Source organism: Lissotriton helveticus, chromosome 7 (genome assembly GCF_964261635.1).
Source record: "Lissotriton helveticus chromosome 7, aLisHel1.1, whole genome shotgun sequence".
NCBI classification, from domain to species: Eukaryota; Metazoa; Chordata; class Amphibia; order Caudata; family Salamandridae; genus Lissotriton; species Lissotriton helveticus.
Genome location: NC_136068.1, coordinates 1,828,300,445 through 1,828,318,378, shown reverse-complemented (window position 1 = coordinate 1,828,318,378; position 17,934 = coordinate 1,828,300,445). Strand labels below are relative to the sequence as shown.

General features: G+C 42.7%; 1 protein-coding gene across 1 annotated transcript in view; it reads left to right on the top strand.

The window, feature by feature from the left end:
- LOC144767738 (C-type lectin domain family 12 member B-like) overlaps nt 1–17,934 on the top strand; it is a 113,582-nt gene that overhangs the window by 40,896 nt on the left and 54,752 nt on the right. The gene's annotated exons all lie outside the window — the stretch shown is intronic.

The following is a 17,934-nucleotide window of genomic DNA, read 5'->3' as shown; positions in this document are numbered from 1 at the left end:
TGTCCAGTTGGGTATCAGATTTCATCACAATGCATGATTTCATGTTGAAGTGATGAATTACAAATGCACAGAAGTAAATGCACCTGCTAAAGTACACTATTCAAATGTATGCAGAACAAGGTCTGGTTCTAGTCTAGGACAAAGAAACTGGCATGCATTACACACACGGCTCTATACACAAACTCTCCTGCTTATCTGGCACAGAAACTAGTGGTATCTGGAGGAAGCAGGAACTCCCGGTCTGCTAGAAACCTCTTACTCCAACCTGCCTACTTTCAGAAAAATAGAACCTACAATAGGGCGTTCACTGGAGCAGCACCAAGAATTTGGAACTCTTTCCCACCTGCCATCAGAAGAATCCCTTCTCTAGGACATATCAAGAAGGAGGCCAAAACCTTCCTCATGGGTAAATTCCTCGTCTAAGGCCTGCCCTCAACCACCACATTGTGCCAGATGAATCTAAGACTATCGCTTCTTCCCCAGATCACCAATTCTCCCCGCCGAGAATATGTGGGACCTTTGTTTTTACTGACTCTAACTGTGATTGTAACAATACACCTGTATACTCTTTTTCCCTATGTTCTCAGCAGCCCAATCCCTCACCATCCTTTTTGTTGATTTTGTATATTTCTGCACTTAACTTTTTGTTTGTTCACCACTATATACCGTGTAAAGTGCTCTAATACCCTCACGGGTCAAGTTTGTGCTCTATAAAACACAAAAATAAATAAATAAGCATAGGTTTATATATTTAGAAATCCAAAGAATTTTGGAGAGACATCACTTTTTTTTTATAAATAAAAGCAAGAGGTCAGACGTGGTTATAAACTTGCGAGCAAGAGATGAATTATACTAATTCATTTGAATATTGGCTGAGCATTGGAACCATAGCAAGGAAAAACAGACATGTCCAAACTTAAAGGTATAATGGTCCGCTGTCTCTGTCTGTAGAGTTACTGAAAGCCATTACATACTGCTCTTCCAGCTGTGATGCAAGTAGTGCAGTCAGTAGGCTACTATGTGAAAGGGAGAAAAATATATCTTTGTATTGTGCAGAAATTGCTCACCACTAATGCAAGCTACTACCAATGTCATTGATTAGTGCGGTGGGACAGGGACTGGCCCTTTTGCTGTGTTCTATGTGCATTGCATGGTGCCAGCTCCTAAGTGCCCTGACCAGGGTACAGGCACGATGACCATCTGACCAAGGTCTTCGCAGACTACAGCTCGAAGAAGTGGTGGTTGCCAGGAGACAGGAGGGTCTGTCGCTGTGCCCGCACTGCACCTCTACCAACTTGAATGTGTGAAACCCACATCTCCACCACCCTATCCGAGGACAGAAATGTTTTACCCATCCGCCCTTGTGTTATGTCGCTTCCTCGGAAGCAGGCTCCCTGATTCTCAGCCTATGTACATCAGATCAATTTAATATGCATCAAAGATGATACATACCAAGGTATGTGGATATGGAGTTAAGGATACTAAATCTATACTTACCTATTTGCACATATCTTCTCAATATTTTGGTCCTGAATATTTGTAAACAATATTCTGTCCATACGATTTGTGTGCCATAGATATTCTATCAGACAAGCCCTCATGAGCCATCGTCCCTCTCTAAGTAATTTACCCAGAGTTCACTTGATGTAAAAGGCAACCCTTTTATATATATATATGTGCCACTTTTTATCGTAGCTTGTTAAATTCATCGTTTGTAGTACCGTCGCAGCAGTCATAGAAAACCCTTTGAAATTATTTTGAGGAAGCCAGACATATTTGTGTACTACTGAGAGGTAGCTTGCTCGCTCAGATACCCAACACCACACAGCTCTTTGCTCAGCTACTGTTGCTGGTGACCTGCCAATGATCAACAGAGCTCTGTCTTTGGTGTTTCTGACCACAACTAACACTGAGGTTCCACCTCCGGTTCTACTGCACAGAATGTCGAGCAACAGAGGGTTTGTCCATAGAGGGTGCATAGACCTCGTTTCATTTGTATAAAATCTTAGTTCCTTGTTACTCAATGGAGGATGAGGAAGGATATACAACTTTACACTCTCTGGGAAGGCAAACGCCTGCAAACGAAGGTATGCAGTATTTTTATATCACATTTTTATGTACCTTGAGATACGACAGGACTTACTGTGAAGTCTGTAGAGCAGCGGGCGCCTCTCACCTCCTGTGCCTATATGACTTGTGATACTGTAAGCGCCACATGGAGCCTCCACCCTCGAAACATGGACGTGTGCTCAGAATTACTGTATGCAATGAAGAGTACATCCTCTTGCAAGACAGGGGTATGCTTTAACCTCTCTAGAGCTGAGGGAATCCTCACATCCTATACCCATATGTACCCATATGTACCCAGAGCCTGATTCACAAAGGTAAACGCAACCGTGGCCCGTGCAGGTAAGAGCGGTGGGGCAGCGGGACCAGGTGTGGGGGGATTTCAACAGATGACGAGGAGGGAAAAATCATTATTTACTTAATTTTCCCTGCGTTGTCATCTGTCGAAATCCCCCCCCGCCCTCCACCCAGCCCTACTGCTCGTACCTGCACGGGCCACGGCTGGTTAAACATGCACTTTGGTAAACTACCAAAATATAGAATGGACAGAATATCGACTCCAAAATATAGAATGGACAGAATATCAACTCCAAAATATAGATAGGACAGAATATCAAATTACATTTTTATTTATATGTATTGATAATTAATTGACTGACAACTCATTTTTATTAATTGGTAATTAATTTTTATTAAATTGATTAATTGCTAATTATATTAATTGTATTATTTATTTGGAGCGGGTTGTGGGTTTATAGGGGAATAGGGTGGGAAGTAATTTAATTGTAATAAAGTTAATGTTTATCTTTATTTATATGTATTGATAATTAATTGATTGATAATTAATTGGTAATTAATTTTTATTAATTGGTAATTGATTTTTAAAAATGTATTAATTGATGATTATGTTAATTGTATTATTTATTATTAGGAGCGGGTTCTGGGTTTATAGGGGAATAGGGTGGGAATTAATTTAATTGTAATAAAGTAAATATTTATTTTTATTTATATGTACTGATAATTAATTGATAATTTTTAATTGGTAATTCATTTTATTAATTGGTAATTTCCTTTTTTAATTGGTGATTAATTTTTATTAATTGGCAATTATTTTTAATTAATTTTGTATTGGTATTGACAATTAATTTAATTTAATTCCCTACTGTTGCACTCTCTGGAGTGGGAATAGTAATTTTTACCCCTACGCTATCCAACGTTTTCCCTACTGTTGCACTCACTAGAGTGGGAATAGTAATGTTTACCCCTACGCTATCCAACGCTTTCCCTACTGTTGCACTCTCTGGAGTGGGAATAGTAATTTTTACCCCCCCCCCCCGCTATCCAATGCTTTCCCTACTTTTGCACTCTTTGGAGTGGGAATAGTAATTTTTACCCTCTCACTATTCAACGCTTTCCCTACTATTGCACTCACTGGAGTGGGAATAGTAATTTTTACCCTCTCACTATCCAGAAAATTCTCTACTTTGTTTTACATTACATTTATTATTTTTACATTTTAAGCTTTTTTACATTATTTTAATTATGTTTTATTGAATTGGTTTTAATATTTAATTATATATTATTTTTTATACATTTTAAAAATGTGATATTTTAATTAACTATATTTTAACATTCTATATTTTGGATTCGATATTTTAATACTTACCTGTTTGTAGATAGGGATTCTATATTCTGTACTTCGATATTTTGGAGTCGATATTTTGGGCATTCTATATTATGTCCCGCGATATTAAGTCACTGAACCATGCACTTTTGCGTAATTTTACAACTGTTTGCTATTCACAAAGCTATTTTACCAGTAGTATCTTTATGACTTCTGAGTCTCCACACATAAAAGATAGAACAGTCCTATTTTTATAAGTGGATACTTCACTATCGTAAAGATGCCACTAGTAACATACCTTTGTTAATATCAAACAGCTATCAAGCTCCTACCGTGTACCTTGTAGTGTAAGCTCCATAATTTAGGGGGCATTATAACCACTGCTATGTTTCTATGACTGGTGCCCCTGCCATCTCAGTGTGCAGATAGCTCTCATTCTTTTACTAAATGACTTCTTATGTTCTGATATTCACATCACTTTGGGCCGATTCACAAAAGTAATCTGAAATAAAATCCTAACTTTTCGACTTTCGGTATGCACAAAGGGCATTTAGGAGTAGTAAAGTTAGGATTGTGTCTCAGATAAACTTAAGTTAAAATTAAGACCAAAACTTAAGTAACACAAAGAGTAACACGTGTGTAGCAAGAGGTGGAAAGAGAATACTCTCTTTAATAATGCTCTTCTGCAGTCTAATATATTTGACCATTATGCTGCGGCCAGAGTAAGTGCAGAGACTCTGCTATGAGTGTGGAGACACCACCCGACTGCGTAGACTCCTCCCCAATTGCAGAGACTCCACCCGAGTGCAGCACTCGGCTGTCATAAATATACTACTTCTAACTTAACTTTGCGAATAGCAAAAATATTGTAAACTTACACCAAAAGTGTAAGCTTACCTTTGTGAACCAGGCCCTCAGCTTATCATGTAAAAGTTCATGCTCGACTGATTTAGCTTTTTAGTTGAAAATTAACAGCTGCTCTTCATTAAGTTGAGCTACAAAATGTCCTAAATCAATGCTTTTGGTCCTCACTTGGCCCATAGCATATTCAACTTCATTCATATCTATGGCTGCCTCATTCTCAATCATAGGCTGGCCAAGAGTGTCTTTACTATCATTGTGTGAGCTCTGGCTGCCTTATAAACAGTCTTTGTGGTAATTGTTTCCTCTTGTTAAATTTCATCATTCAACATTTTCAGATAAGCAAGAAACACTGCTCATTGTATGTTATCTTTAACTCCATTGAAAGCATCTTTGCAGCTGTCATGGCCACCTAACAATTCATTTTCTGAACCCCATGGTTTAAAATGTTGCCCAAGGGTAAAGTAAAAGAATTCTATTTTCTCAACAGTTTGACAGCACAGTTCACAATGAGTAATGAGACTTGCTTTTGAGTGTGTCACTAAACATCCACTACAGGCAGTCGCTGCAAACTTTCCTTGCTCAATGTTTTGCCCATGTTATTTCTGTACGTTAGTTCTGCAGTACTTCATACAGATAAAGGTTTTCTAAGTGCACTTCCCAAGTAGGGTAATATGTGTCCATCATATTTGTTTTAAGTATGTCAGTGTTTTCTGGATCAAACTGAGCAATATATCCAATTTCTGGAAATGTTTTCGGCACCTTTTTTCACGCTGATGCTAGGCCGAATTTACCCAAATGATCAATTTGGATTTACCATATAAGCTAGAAGAACTCAGCTTATTGCAGGTCACGGATGTATGACGTTACAACGCATACTTTTACTCCACATACCATTACAACGCGGTATTTACAACGAATACCGTTACAACGCATAGCGCTTAGAGGTGCTGGATAGTGGTAAGTATAATTTTCTATTCCAACTCCAGTCCCCGTGGACACTAGGGAAGGTGTTGGATAGAAAATTAAACTTATTCCCTATCCTAGAGCGCCCCCCAGCGCAATGCGTTGTAATGGTATGCGTTGTAATGGTCGCGTTGTAGTGGTAGTGCGGAGTAAAAATTGCGTTGTAACAGGTGTATACCCAGGTCACATAAGATCAAATGTCTCTCTGGAAAAGCATCTTTAAAATGAAACTGTTAAGCATTTTATTTAAATACTTCTCTGCTTCTATCACTTCCCTTTCTTCCATTTCTGTCTTTTCAGACTTTTTAATGTATGAAGTGACGTATTGACCAACAGCAATAGAATTATCTGCACCCAACTGAATATCCATGTTAGCATTTCACATAAACAGGATTAACGCATTGTAATCATTGATAGGTTTTGATGCCACACTTCTCTTCAGGTTTTATGTGAATTAGGTGATTTTCCAGTAACAATATGTCGGACTGCAGACATGAACTGTTCACTCTTCCTTTTGAAATTATAGACCTAGGGAACCCAAAGCAATCTTCAGTGTAGTATTTACAAAGATTTAAACTTAATGTTTACATTGGCTGGCCTGAGAAATTCTTGAAGATCTTCCCAAGCATACTCTTCATAGCTCAAAGTGACAAAGCAGGTAGGTGCACCTAGATTGCATAACATACACTTTAGCTCACCATGGTAGTTGAACCAGTATTAATTGGAACAATGTTGGCAATCTGTGATGTTTATGAGATGAATCTCTAGAACTGCATATTTTCATTATACTTTTCCACAAAACTTCTGGCAGTGATATCAGTGAACCGTGTCCCTGTATTCATAACATGGGCTACAGCATAAAATACCTCCAACCTCTTACTTGGATGTTGGTTGTGTGTAGTGGAGTGTGAGGCAGAACGGGTCTCTCCGCCACAACACTTTTCTCCAATGAGGGTTGTGCATAGTAGGGTGTGGGGAGAGACTTATCTCGCTGGTTGATTCCTCTCTCTTGGTGATGGTGTGCATAGTAGGGCGTGGGGAGGCACTGGCCTCCCCACAAACACCATTACCCAGGGTATGGGGTATGCATAGTAGGGTGTGGAGAGGAAGTGGTCTCTCCGCTAACTCGACAAGATAACAAGTATGTGTAGGAGTTTGTTGGGAGCGACTACCCTCTTCACTGATACCTCTCTCTTGGGTGACAGGTTTGCACTGTAGTGACTGTGGAGGGACTAGCCTTTTAACTAACCACCCTCTACAGGGTAACAAACATGTTTTGTAGTGTGTGGAGAGGGCCTAGCTTCTCCTTTGTGAACTCTCACTTAGGTGAAAAATATGTATAAATTGGTGTGGGAGCGACTGACCATGGATGATGAATGTGCGTAGTAGAGTTTGGAAAGGAACTGTCCTTTCCACTGAGGCCTATTGGATAACAAGTGTGCATAGTAGGTGTGGGGAGAGACTAACATCTCTGCTGAGACCTCTCTCTTGATTGACAAGTGTATGTAGTTGGGAGTGGAGAGATTATAGCCTCTCCACTGAGACCTTGTTCTGGGATAATGGGTGGCATTAGTAGGGTGTGGAGAGGGATTACCCTCACTGCTGACACCTATTCTCTAAGTGTTGTTTCATTCGTACTAGGGTGTGGGGGGGAACTAACCTCTCCACTAACACTCCTCAACAGGGTGACAGGCATTCATAGTAGTGTGTGAAGAGGTACAAGCCTTTCCACTGAGACCTCTTTCTTGGATGACGGGTGTGCATAGTAGGGTGTAGACAGGGTCAGGCCTCTACACAGAGACGTCTCTCTGGGATGACTAGTATGCATAGTGGGTGTATAGAGGGACTAGCTTATCTAAATATAGCTATCCCCAGAGCATCAGGTGTGTGTAGTCAGTTATGGGTGGGGGACTAATTCCACCGCTAACACCTTCCCACAGGATGACAGGCACACATATTAGTTTTGGGGGAGGTACTAGCCTCTCCGCTGACATCTCTTTCTTGGCGTGCTTAGTAGGGTGCACAGAGGTTCTGGTATCTCCACTAAGACCTCTCTCTTGGATGCTGGGTGTGAGTATTAGAGTGTGGATAGGGAATAGCCTCTCCGCTGAGTCCTCTCTCTTGGATGATGAGTATGCTTAGTAAGGTGTGGGAAGGGATTGACCTCTCTGCTGAGACTTCTCTCTTGGATGACAGGCTGTGACACCTGTACCTGCCGTTTGAACTCTGCCCATACCTGAGATTAAGGCTGGTAACCTATGTGTCCTTCAAGTGCTGGTCATGGGAGTACCAGTGTTTTTGCAATAGATAGATATTTATATATATATATATATATATGTAAAAGCATTTCTTGGTCTACTACTAACTTTGGCGAAGATTGACAAATCTTCATGAAACTTTCCAGAAAGTATATTCTTTCCCCTCACCTCCTAACTGGAATGTTTTGAGCTGATCGTCAAGTAAGGGCCGAGAAAAAAGGAGGGATTCCAAAGCACATTTCCCCATTCATTTTTCCATAGGAACTTTAAACGGATTTACACCAGCCACAGCCCGTGGAGGGAGTTTTGGTGGGGCGGAGAGGCGGGGCGGGAGAGGGGCAGGGTGGGGGTTGCTAAAAACCGGAGTATGGATAATTGAAGGTAAGTAAACGATTTAATTAATAAAACGAATTTCGTAGCGCGCCCTGCATCACATTTTGCGATGCAGGGCGCGCTACGAAATTCGTTTTATTAATTAAATTGTTTACTTACCTTCAATTATCCATACTCCGGTTTTTAGCACCCCCCCGCCCCGCCTCTCCGCCCCACCAAAACTCCCTCCACAGGACGTGGCTGATTTACACTAAAGTTGTCAGAAAGCTAGATGTTGGTCCAAAAAGAGAGCGTTTTGTGATATGTTGTAAATCTGTCCAGCAGGTTTTGGGCAATTAAGGCAAACAAATTTGCATATATCACACCACAAAGGATCTGCAGTGTAACAGATCTCATGCTGAGAAATGATTGACTGGTAGCACATTAACAATGATGTGGAGGAAGCTTAACACTTTGGACTCAATCCTGAGTCCTAGGAAAAATGCAAAACAAATACACATAAGAGGGCAGGATATGCCTACCCTGAATCCCAATGTATAGTGGCAGGGTCCTCGAGAGACTCTCCCAGTGGCCAAAATGTAATTTTTATGTTTAATTTTGCCAGCAATATGCGGAGGATCTTAAAATACTTGGTAAAATAAACAAAACACCGCCCAGTGGGACCAGGGTCCAGGGAAGGCGGTGCATTTTTTATTTAGGGAGAGGGGGTTGTGGATCACTACGGAAGCTTCTAAGAGACTTAGGGGACCTCATTACTCCGGGTCGGACCTTTATTAAAGGGGAGCTGTATGGCTCCCATCTCTGAGCCTAGAAAGGACCTGGGAACACCATCCTCTGAATCATTGTCCATAATAAAGGGAAGGTGGATGGTGCCCCCTGGGGTGGATCACAGTCTGGGAGTGTGGTACATGTTCTAATTAGGAAGAGTGGGGTGCATGGACCCTACAATAAACACAAGAACGGTTGTGGCCTATATTCGCCTGCACTCTGTTTGTCCTACTACTTCTAGTAGTGCTCACTCTTGGAGTCTACCGTTACAAAACACCTGAAATCTGACTAGATAAATATTTATTTATTTATTTATTCAAGAGTTTTATATAGCGCTGGCTAGACCCGGAGGTATCAGAGCGCTTTACATGTGGTTCAACAAAAATTACATTACAAGATTAAATCAGTTCCAATTTACATCAGTTTCTAGACAAAACAATTGCAAGAGCATAGAAGACGAGATAATTGAAGTGTAGAGGGGAAGGGGTAAGGGTAAAGGGCTAGGAGGGAGATACGGCAGAGAGACAAAAGGAAAGTCTGTCCAAAGTTCGTCTGGGTAGGTGACGGTCGAGGGGAAGTCCCAAAACCCATCTTCTCTATAGCTATCAGGTAGCTCCACCGGGCATTGGCCAAAGACCTCGGTCTCAATGGGAAAAACAATTAAAGAAACATGGAGGGCAAAATAAATGGAGCGTAGAGGGGAGGGTGCATGGAAGGAGAGAAGGGGGGATAGGGGAAGAGACAACAGGGAGAGACTAAATAAGTCTCTCTAAAGGACCACTGGGTAGGTGACGACCAAGCAACGGCGTAGCTAGAGCTTGTGGCGCCCGGAGCTATCCCTCAGATTGCCGCCCATGGCATCCGCAGCCCTGTGATTGCGTGAGCTTAAGTCTCGGACACATGTCACACATAGCAATCTGAAACCTTGGCAGCTATGGATGGCATGTGTCATGAAGTCATTTGCTGACTGCCTAACTTGGTTAGTCCCCCCCCACTTCTTTTTATAAGACTTGTGCCCACTGCCCTGCCACTCACTAAAGAGACCTCAGGGTCGGACCCCAAGATTGGCTGGAGGGTCTTGGAGTCCAGTGAGATGCATCCTCAGTGGGGTGACAAGGAGAGGTGCCAGAGCAGCGGGGGGCACAATGCGGACTCCCTGCAGACACTGAGATATGCAGGGCGCAGATGGAATATAAAGAAGACCACTCGAAAAGCAAAGATGGATGAAACATCACCGGAGGTGCACAGCATGTGAGACACAGCAGCAGAAGGGTGCCCACCCCGCAGTCTGCACAGCTCTGTCCATTGCCCATCCCACACTCTGCCCAGTGCTCACCCCACAGCCTGCCCAGCTCTGACCATTGCCCATCCCACAGTCTGCCCAGCTGTGCCCGGTGCCCCCCGTCAGGGTGTTCATCTCTCACCCTTTAGCCTCCTCAGCTAAAAATGAAGCTCTGTCTATGCTTTTAAATGATGGAGGACTGTGATGAGTGTCTCCCACTCTGGGTATTCCTCATTCCTTGGCCCCACCCCTGCCCTAGTTATTTCCCATTCTCCACAGCCCCTGTGCTGTACGAAGAGACTGCCCCTTTGCCGGTTATTCCTCACTCCCCTCCTCTCTAGGGCTGCGACCATGGTACATTCGTGTTTTTTGCAGTCATTCTATAGTGCTGCCTCGGTGCTGAGGCGCTTTACACGAGGCCCAGGGACACTCCACAGGTGCACCGGGGGCTGCCCAGGATCACAGGGTGTGGAGCTGGTGCCGAGACTGCACCCGGCTCCGAACTCGGCCTCTCTGCTTGCTCCCCCATGAAAGGCCAGCGCTGCGTCAGGGCAGGGTGTGGGGGCAGCAGATAGCGCCTAGAAGGGCCGGGGCTGAACATAGAGTGGCTCATAGAAGGGCAGGGTGCCTGGTGTTAACCTATGCTATGGTGAGTAAAAAACAAAAGTTGCTATTGCACTCTACCTGAGCTGTGCTCTGGGATAATCACCATCCATAACAGGCAAGGCGCGACCCTTCGGGCAGCTGGCAGCCTCTCACGAGAGAAGAGCGCGTGACGCCTCGTCACTGCTGCTGTGCTGCGCTACATTTCAGCGTGAGGGCTGGACAAACTTTATGCCCAGGGCCGTCATTGGTAGCGCTTTCGCGCGCTACAAGATTGACGGCCCTGGGACTGGAACCACAAACCAGGTACATACGTCGCTTAACAAGCACTAAGATGGTGTGCTTGCTGTTCACACGGGGGCTAAGCGGCATGCACTGGCGGCCGGTGGCAGCGGCCTTTATAATTTATTTGGGGACACGGCGAGTGTCCAAATCAATTATAAAGGCCGCTGCCACCAGCCGCCAGGACAGCGTGACCACTGCCGCCACCAAAATAGTGCCGCCTGGGGCGGACCGCCCCCCTGGCCCCCCCCTAGCTATGCCAGTGCGACCAAGGAGGGAGTCCACGGCCCATCTCCCCTATAGCTAAACCAGGTAGGTCCATCTGGCATTTGACAAAATAGTTTAGTCTCAATACGTTGAGAAATACAAAGTTAGAGGAGCACACTGACCTAAAAGAATTATTTTTAGCTACAATATCTATCAACAAAGAGTCCCCACTTCTAAAGCATGTATTATGCATTCATATTCAAAATCAATATTGCACGTGAGACAACATGATCATTCTTTTCTCAAAAAAGGGGAAAGATCTCCATGTTCATTTTTCTTTTTCCTTTTTATTCATGCATCACAACAACATTGTAAAAAAGGCTTGATACAGCTAGAACACAGCCTAGGCGTTTCATCCCTGTTACACAGGACTTCTTCAAGGCTGTGGAAAGACACACACAAGACAAAGCTTTAAAACAATAACCTAGCACAATACAATTAACATGGACAATAACAGAAAACGACATGAATTTCCCCTTTTAACACAATACACTTAACATAGATTTACACAAGAAAAACATGAATTTCCCTTTTAACATCATTAATACAAGATAAAAACTGAACATGAACCTAAAAACTCATGCCCTGCATAAGAACAGACAGGAGACAATGACAGTTGTTAAAACATCCAAATGCACAAAAACACACATCGAGAATACAACATGAATACAATATGATTCAAACAGTACATATTCTCAGTTCATTAAATGCAAGTGCGAACACTTAATAATGAAGTGGGCATAATACACATGATACAATACATTACCTCTACATATACACATTAGTGCACTCAGCTCATTCTATTTGCCTCCTCCCCATAGAAACATGGAGGCCCCATTAACTGAGTCGAACACCCAGTCTAAGTCTCATTTCTTTGGCACATGACCTTAACTGTCTACACTCAGGATAAGTTCCTTAATATTTAAACTTAATCCTAAAACCTCCTTTCGACAGCAGGCCATGCTGTCTCTATTTAGACTACTAGCAAAAGCAAGCCCAACTGTTACAAGCTTTCCAATATAGGTGCACCTTACTCCAGGAAAAACTTTTCTTGACACACCAATACATAGGACTTACCAAGCAATTCAGGCTTGTGTAATCCAAATTTTCAACAAGCCAAAATATCACTCACTCCAGGGTTCAACTAATTCCAATGCTGTGTACAGAAGAATAAAGAAGAGGAGAGAGAACAACATGAAACAAACCTTTCCAAACTGTACCGAACACCCAACCATATTCCCAACTTAGAGCGGCCATCAAAAACCATCCTTACCTAAACTTAGCATGAGTCAAGAAACCGCATTTTGAAAGTACACTAAGTCCAGATGAACAATTCACATCAGGTTCTTCTAAACAACTCCCCGCAATCTGCAGGCAAAAGGATAACATCATTATTTGTCCCTTTAACAAAAAAGGAAGGAATACTAATTCTCTTAAAATAGCATTGCACGTACCGGCTTGTGTATTTATGTCTTCCACCTCAGATTACTTTGATGGAACAACCACAGCCTTCGTGTTATATTGAGAAGGCCCTGAGTTTACGCCGGCCGTTGTTTCGCAGCTATACAACCGATGGGCATTTGGTGCTCCCTGAAAGGTGTCAAGAACCCCAGTGTTATTCTCAGTTTTACATCCAAAAGCCATTGTCCATAATTAATTTTGGTTGAGCAAGGCTGGAGGATCGTCAAGAAAACCCCTTCCCTCCTCAACAACTGGCCCTACCCTGAGTGCGCTAACACAAAAACAATTATTGCACAACTTTCCAGATATGACAAGGCATTGCACCCAAAATGCACAAGCAAATTTCACCTCTAAGATAGTCAAGAGCCTCAGCACCCGAAGAGGCCCATTATCGACTTGTTAAGAAATTGTGTCCACAAGCACAAACATGTGATGCCTCCAAATCAGAAAGAAACACATTGACCATGAGTAACCTGTTATCAAACCCGTCAGGTGATTGTACACCCACAGCCGCAAACAGAGTAAAGTGAACCCCCCGAACACCAGCACCAGAAGTGTCCGCTATTCAACTTGTTAAAATGTTTTTATGTGTCTACAAGCATAACACGTGTTACGTCAAAATCTGAAGGAAGCACAACCACCAAGAGTGGCCTGTTACACAGCCCATTATAAAATCATCAATCTGCACTGCAAACACCGTAAAGCGACACGCCCCGAACACGTTGTCAGCCCCCAACTGACTCGCAACTTCTTACCTAGTCGGAGCACGAAAGAACCATCCACTGTATGAGGGGTGTAGCCGAGCAGACATCTTCAAACCCTTTAAATATTCCTCCACCTAAGCCGGTTGGTCCACCCCATTACCTGTGTGATCCGAAGAACGGACTAGCCTTGTGCCAACAGTGGCGGCCATCATGTAACGGGGTCCTTTACAGTCCGTCTCATTAGAGACGGACTGTAAAGGTAGTGCAGCAAAGTGTTTTCCCTCGCTCGCGATCGCGAATGTTAAGTTTGCGATTGCGAACCGTAAATTTGCGATCATGAGCTGCTGCTCGGTTAGAATTTCTACCCGAGCAGCAGGGATACCAGCACAAACTGAAGTTTGTACTGTACTCCACCACTCGTGGAACTTTGCAGAGTTTTTTGTAACTATGCGGAGTTTTGCGCAGCAAAACTACACGAACTACGCCCAGGCATTAGATCATAAGATGCACGTTGGCAGTCAATGCTTCCAAAAATCAAGAAACAATGTCAGGCTTTATTACGGCCATGATAAACCTGTTCACAGCCATCCCGAGTCAGGCAAGGGAGGCCCTTCATTGTCATCATATTCACCACAGCTCTTGAATGACGTGTTGGCCATCTTGGGCTACGAATCCCAAATCCTTCCATTACGAACGTATCAAACATTCCCAAATTCCTTAGCACCTTATTTCGACTGACATCTCAGAAATATTACAATTAATCACTCCCTTATTATTCCACTTACATTCTTGGGGTGTGTAGACTTGAATTCAGAAGTGAAAATTCTACGCAATAACCAGCCAAGAAAGATGATCAGATGAGTCATACAAAGACCTATTCACCTCTAACAGAACTTTTCCAATAGGGTCATTGAAGGATGCAACCCAAGAACATCCAAATGGATTTCCAATAGTCAGTGGATAGCTAAAGCGTCTCAAAGGGATAACCATACATTCTATAGTTTCCATTCACGCCCTTAACCAACAAACAGCTGCCGGAAACTCAGGTCTAATAGCCAGTAGATAGTTAGAGCATCCCAAAGGGATAATCATACATCCCATAATTTCCATTCATGCCCTTAACCAATAAACAGTCCATTAGCGTGAAATCCACTTGGATTCGGTCTGTCTTAATAAAAGCTACCGATCACCACCTGTTTTATCCACTCTAACAAAACCAATACCATAGTACCTACAGAGAGATTCCTTGTTCCTGTCACATGCGTGTGCTGATAACGGGTACAAGGCCTCCTTGTTCTTAAACGCGCTCAAATGCTCTGCAAGTCTAACTCATAGGGCCAGATGTATGAAGCCTTTTTTCCGTTCGCAAATGGACTGATTCTCAGAATCGGCCCGTTGGTGAACGGGAAAAAGTCTTTTGGAAGTATCATCCCAAAATCCCTCGCACAATAGGGAATAGCAACATTTGTGATTCCCTATTCTGCGAATGCATTTCAGGAATTGCAAATTGCGATTCCTTAAATGCATTTCTGGAAGCACCCAAGTTGTGCGATTTTGCCCTTAGAATTGGCACATAACCACCAACTTCAAGTTGATGGTAATTTGTGATTTCTTTGAAAAATTTACTTTTTTGCATTTTTCAAAATGCCATGTGGTGCACATACATGCCCTTAGGGCATGTATGTGAACCACATGTGTATACATGCTTATTTTAGGGTTGCAAAAGGGTGTCCTTTTTGACCCCCTTGAAATTGCATGCGCAATTTGCGAGTACCTATTGGGTACTCGCAAATCGAGAATGTCTTCCTCTCAGCCCATAAGAATGAATGGTAAGGTATTCCTTAATTGCGAATCACAATTTGCGATCCGCAATTAAGGAATACGTAGGAATCACAAATAATTTTGCGATTCCTACATACATTGCTTTCTGCGGGTCCTTAATAGCGATTTGCTAAAACCGCTATTAAGGACTCACAATTTTTTTTTTTTAATACAAATGCCCCTTAGTTCCCTCATACTACTGCCAATGTACACTTTCCCGCAGGCACAGATGATGACATAAACACCAAAAGTTGTACGACTATTGAAAAAGCTGTTGATCCTATATTCACGCTTCGTGTTAAATCCGAAAGTCGTCGTCTTATTCATTCCTAGGTGGCACATGCTGAAAGTGGTGCACATGAAAAAGCCTGTAGGTTTATGGGGCAACCAATTCAAAGGGCTCACCTCTTTTATTTCTCTTGTATAACTGCGGCTAACCACATCTTTAATCATACGACCTCTTCTATAGGTGACTCTCAGATAGTTGCTAATATACGTCCCCAAGCCTGGGACACTTTCCAACACGCTCCAATGTTTTCTGAGCACACGCCAAATCTGATGGCAAGAGGAATCAAAATTGTTTATTAAGGCTAGAGGTTTGCATTTCTCATCCCCGGTCTTAGTCTTAAGCAGATCCCTTCTGTTGATGTCAGCTACCTTCCTCCTGGCATTACCCAGTAACTTTCCATCATACCCCCATAAAGTGAGCCTATCTGTAAGATTATCCTAATTCCTTTCATATTCAATGTCCTCGCTACAATTTCGTTTGATTCATAACATCTCCGTAAAGGGGATCACTTTGATCGTGCTCTTTGGGTGCACACTGTCTCCCTGTAAAATGCTGTTGCAAGCTGTGGGCTTACGAAATAGAGGAAATAGAGTGCTCTCAATCCTGCTGTCTTTAATATACAATTGAACATCCAAGAAAGCTATCCTAGTTTTACTGCTGTTCATTGTGAACCTCACATTTGGATCATTATTGTTCAGGTATCTGATGTATTCCTCCATTTTGTCTAAGGTCCCTGTCCATATTACTACGATGCCATTTATAAATCGCCCCCAGTAGTGGACATACTGCGTCCACTCCGAGGCCCACGGGAGGCTTCAGGTACTCCATCTCTTGAGTTGATGTTTTATTAAATGGGGGTACATGGCCTCCAATCCCAAGCCTAAATAGGACTCTGTGGACCCTATCATCTGTGGCAGTGTCCTAATTAAAGGGCAATGTGAGAGTGCTCCCGAGGTGGACCGGTATCTGGAGCTGTGGTGCATTTCTTATTTTACCACTTCGGTGCTCAAGACGAGCTCAGCTCGTCATGACCACACCCGTTTTTATTGCTGTCCAGCACAGCAGAGGAATGACTCCAGCAGCCTTGTGGTTAGGGAGAGGGGGAACATGGACTACCTTCTCAATCCTCAAAGCGGCGTTGGGCACTTCATTCCTTGGGGTTGAATATGTTATTAAAGGGGGGTGCGTGTCCTCCTTCCCTAAGCCTAAAAAGGCCCTGTGGACCCTATCCTCTGGGACAGTGTGAAACATAAAAGGGAGGGGGTGTGGCCCCCTTCACCAAGCCTCTAAGAGGCCCCAGCGACCCGATCCCCAAGCTTATATATTAAAAGGGAGGGGTGCTGCATGGCCCCCTCTTCGAGCGAAAAGAGTCCCTGGGATACCCAACCTCTGGCCGGCTCAGGTACGGCGCCTTAGGTTCCCGCAACGGACAGGATTGTACCCTGCCCAACAACGCTGTTGGGAAAAGTGTAATGTGCTCCCACCCAACAGGGCAAAAGCTACACCTGCTGGGGGCAGCATAAAACTATTTCCTGCCTGTGCTCTCGGGCTAGCAACAATTCTGAATAGCTCTCACCCTCCGAGAACAAAAGAAAACTGCTCTAAAGGGGTTGGCTTTATGTATGGTACTAAAATATTATTGTACATCGTTTTACATTTTTAAAACCTAGAAATTCATTGAAAGAAACTAAAGACTAAAGTGTTGCTATAGTTAGGTAGCTATGTCACCCAAAACATGCAGTCTTAAATAAATAAAAAAATTTAATTCACCTGTGATACTTACACTCTGATAATTATGCCACATATTACATCACTAATGACATTTTCTATGACAATTTTGAGAATCTCACCACCACATTTGCAATTAAATTATTGATGAGAAACTATGCATGGCAGGGGCGCAAATTATAGTTAACTAACTGTGAGATTTAAAGCTAAATGAGGTAAATATAACTGATGAGTTTCAGTGGCTCTGTAAGTTTAAAATGGCATGTTTTAAGTGACATTTTCACCTAACTATAACAACGTTACCCTTTGTCTTTTTCAGTGAATATATTAAGATAGATAGATAGATAGATAGATAGATAGATAGATAGATAGATAGATAGATAGATAGATAGATAGATAGATAGATAGATAGATAGATAGATAGATAGATAGATAGATAGATAGATAGATAGATAGATAGATAGATAGATAGATAGATAGATAGATAGATAGACAGAAAAGCGTTGGATATGTTGGATCTTAAATACTTATGGTTAATTCTGTAAGAGTCTAAATGATTACTAATTTGAGTTTAATTTCAGAGACGTTCGTAAATTCTAGATTTTTTTTCATGAGCTGCC